We start from the raw sequence: 4,046 nt of genomic DNA on the forward strand, positions 1-4,046 counted from the left end.
CCTTGGGTTTGGGTTCATGCTTTGATCATGGTTCCTAGCGATCCATGCATTTGCATAGAACTCTTGAATCATTAAGATTCCAACTTGTTGAATGGGGTTGGTGAGAACTTCCCAACCTCTTCTTCGAATCTCATGTCGGATCTCCGGATACTCATTTTTTTTTAGCATGAAAGGGACCTCAGGAATCACCTTTTTCTTGGCTACAACTTCATAGAAGTGGTCTTGATGGGCTTTTGAGATGAATCTCTCCATCTCCCATGACTCAGAGGTGGAAGCAATTGCCTTCCCTTTCCTCTTTCTTGAGGTTTCTCTGGCCTTAGGTGCCATCAGTGGTTATGGAAAAACAAAAAAAGCTATGCTTTTACCACACCAAACTTAGAATATTGCTCACCCTCGAGCAAAAGAAAAAAGAATAGAAGAAGAAGAAGAAGAAGATATAGAGGAGAGGGAGAGATGTGTGGGTTTCGGCCAAGGGGGAGAAGAGAGGGTAGTGTTGTGTGAAAATGAAGAAGGATGTAGGGGTTTATATAGTGTAGGGAGAGAGGTTTGGGTTCGGTCATTTAAGGTGGGTTTGGGTGGGAAAGAGATTTTGAATTTGAAGGTAGGTGGGGTTTATGAGGAAGAGAGATTGATGTGATTGATGAAGGGTATAGTGTTATTGGATTGTGTGAAGAAGAGAGGAGTGGGGTAGGTGGGGATCCTGTGGGATCCACAGATCCTAAGGTGATCCTGTGGGGTTCACAGATCTTGAGGTGTCAAGGATTTCTCATCCCTGCACCTTTTAGGCGTGTAAAACGCCCTCTGTATGCAATATTAGCATTTAACGCCAGTCTGATACTTGTTTTTGGCGTTAAACGCCCAAATTTAGCTTGTTTCTAGTGTTTAACGCCAGCATGATGCTTGTTGCTGGCGTTAAACGCCAACTTGGTTCTTGTTTCTGGCGTTAAACGCCAGACAGATGCATGTTTCTGGTGTTTAAACGCCAGACAGCTCTTCCTCCATGGTGTGCTTATTCTTCTACTATTTTTAATTCTGTTTTTAATTTTTGCAATTATTTTGTGACTCCACATGATTATAAACCTAATAAAACATAAAAGAACAATAGAAATATAGATAAATTAAAATTGGGTTGCCTTCCAATAAGCGCTTCTTTAATGTCAATAGCTTGACAGTGAGCTCTCATGGAGCTTCACAGATGTTCAGAGCATTGTTGGTACCTCCCAACACCAAACTTAGAGTTTGAATGTGGGGGTTCAACACCAAACTTAGAGTTTAGTTGTGGCCTCCCAAAACGAAACTTAGAGTTTGATTGTGGGGCTTTGTTTGACTCTGTATTGAGAGAAGCTTTTCATGCTTCCTCTCCATGGTTGCAGAGGAAGATCCTTGAGCTTTAAACACAAGGTAGTCCCCATTCAATTAAAGGACTATCTCTCCTCTTTCAACATCAATCACAGCTCTTGCTGTGGCTAGGAAGTGTCTTCCAAGGATGATGCATTCATCCTCATCCTTTCCAGTGTCTAAGATTATGAAATCAGTAGGGATGTAAAGGCCTTTAACCTTCACTAACACGTCCTTTACCAATCCATAAGCCTATTTTATTGACTTGTCTGCCATCTCTAATGAGATTCTTGCAGCTTGTACCTCAAAGATCCCCAGTTTCTCCATTACAGAGAGTGGCATAAGATTTATACCTGACCCCAGGTCACATAGAGCCTTCTCAAAGGTCATGGTGCCTATGGTACAGGCTATTAAGAATTTACCAGGATTTTGTTTCTTTTGAGGTAAAGTTTGTTGAACCGATGTATTTAGTTCACTAATGAGCAAGGGATGTTCATCTTCCCAAGTCTCATTACCAAACAACTTGGCATTCAGCTTTATGATGGCTCTTAGATATTGAGTAACTTGCTCTTTAATTACATCTTCATCCTCTTCAGAGGAAGAATAGTTCTCAGAGCTCATGAATGATAGAAGGAAGTTTAATGGAATCTTTATGGTCTCTATATGAGCCTCAGATTCCTTTAGGTCTTCAATAGGGAACTCCTTTCTGTCCGGGGGACGTCTCATGAGGTCTTCCTCATTGGGATTCACGTCCTCCCCTTCCACTGTGGATTCGGCCATTTTGATAATATCAATGGCCTTGTACTCTCTTTTTGGATTCTCTTCTGTATTGCTTGGGAGAGCACTAGGAGGAGTTTCAATGATTTTCTTACTCAGCTGACCCACTTGTGCCTCCAAATTTCTAATGGAGGACCTTGTTTCATTCATGAAACTTAGAATGGCCTTAGATAGATCAGAGACTATATTTGCAAAGCTAGAGGGACTCTGCTCAGAATTTTCTGTCTATTGCTGAGAAGATGATGGAAAAGACTTGCTATTGTTAAACCTGTTTCTTCCACCATTATTAAAGCTTTGTTGAGGCTTTTGTTGATCCTTCTATGAGAAATTTGGATGATTTCTCCATGAGGGATTATAGGTGTTTCCATAGGGTTCACCCATGTAATTCACCCCTGCTATTGCAGGGTTCTTAGGATTATAAGCTTCTTCTTCAGAAGATGCTTCTTTAGTACTGTTGGATGCATTTTGCAATCCATTCAGACTCTGAGAAATCATGTTACTTACTGAGTCAACATTTTGTTCTGAGCCAATATGGCATTCAGAGCATCAATTTCAAGAACTCTATTCTTCTAAGGAATCCCATTACTCACATGATTCCTCTCAGAGGTGTACATGAATTGGTTATTTGCAACCATGTCAATGAGTTCTTGAGCTTCTGTAGGCATTTTCTTTAGGTGAATGGATCCACCTGCAGAATGGTCCAGTAACATCTTAGAGAACTCAGATAGACCATCATAGAATATATCCAAAATGGTCCACTCTAAAAGCATGCCAGAAGGACACTTTTTGGTCAACTACTTATATCTTTCCCAAGCTTCATAGAGGGATTCACTATCTTTTTGCCTGAAGGTCTGAACATCCACTCTAAGCTTGCTCAGCTTTTGAGGAGGAAAGATCTTGGCCAAAAAGGCCATGACCAGCTTATCCCAAGAGTCCAGGCTATCTTTAGGTTGTGAGTCTAACCATGTTCTAGCCTTGTCTCTTACAGCAAAAGGGAAAAGCATGAGCCTGTAGACTTCAAGATTTACTCCATTAGTCTTAACAGTATCACAGATCTGTAAGAATTCAGTTAAAAACTGATAGGGATTTTCTGATGGAAGTCCATGAAACTTGCAGTTCTGTTGCATTAGAGCAACTAGTTGAGGCTTCAGCTCAAAATTATTTGCTCCAATGGCAGGGATTGAGATGCTTCTTCCATAAAAATTGGAAGTAGGTGTAGTATAATCACCAAGCATCCTCCATGCATTGTTGTTGGGTTCGGCCATGTCTCTTTCTTTTTCGAGATTCTTTGTAAAGTTTTCTCTGGATTGTTGTGCTTTAGCTTCTCTTAGCTTCTTCTTCAGAGTCCTTTCAAGTTCAAGATCTGCTTCAATAAGAATGTCCTTGTCCTTGCTCCTGCTCATATGAAAAAGAAGAGAATAAAAAAGAAGAGAAATCCTCTATGTCACAGTATAGAGATTCCTTTATGTGAGTAAAAGAAGAAAAGAATAGAAGAAGGAGGAGAAAAATTCAAACACAAAGGAGAAGAGAGGGTTCGAATTTTTAGATGAAGAGAAGTGTTAGTAAATAAATAAAATAAATAGAAAGAGATGAGAGGGGGAGAATTTCGAAAATTATTTTTGAAAAAAGGTTAGTGATTTTCGAAAATTAAGAGAAGAAATAGAATTAAAATTAAAATTTGAAACAATTAATTAATTAACAAAATTTTGAATAAGGGTAAGGTGATTTTCGAAAATTAAAAAGAGAGAAGTAGTTAGGTGGTTTTGAAAAAGATAAGAAATAGTAAAACAAACAAAAAGTCAATTAGTTAGTTGAAAAAGATTTGAAAATCAATTTTTAAAAGATAAGAAGTTAGAAAATATTTTGAAATTGATTTTGAAAAAAGATATGATTGAAAAGATATGATTGAGATTTGTTTTGAAAAGATTTGA

At 38.6% G+C, this 4,046-nt stretch overlaps 1 non-coding gene across 1 annotated transcript; it reads left to right on the forward strand.

The window, feature by feature from the left end:
• Positions 1 to 2,883: 2,883 nt before the first annotated feature.
• LOC130949605 (small nucleolar RNA R71) lies at positions 2,884 to 2,987 on the forward strand. The gene has a single exon (XR_009073423.1). It is a non-coding gene; the product is annotated as a small nucleolar RNA R71 (small nucleolar RNA).
• The last annotated feature ends 1,059 nt before the right edge of the window (positions 2,988 to 4,046 follow it).

Source organism: Arachis stenosperma, chromosome 1 (genome assembly GCF_014773155.1).
Source record: "Arachis stenosperma cultivar V10309 chromosome 1, arast.V10309.gnm1.PFL2, whole genome shotgun sequence".
Taxonomy (NCBI): domain Eukaryota; kingdom Viridiplantae; phylum Streptophyta; class Magnoliopsida; order Fabales; family Fabaceae; genus Arachis; species Arachis stenosperma.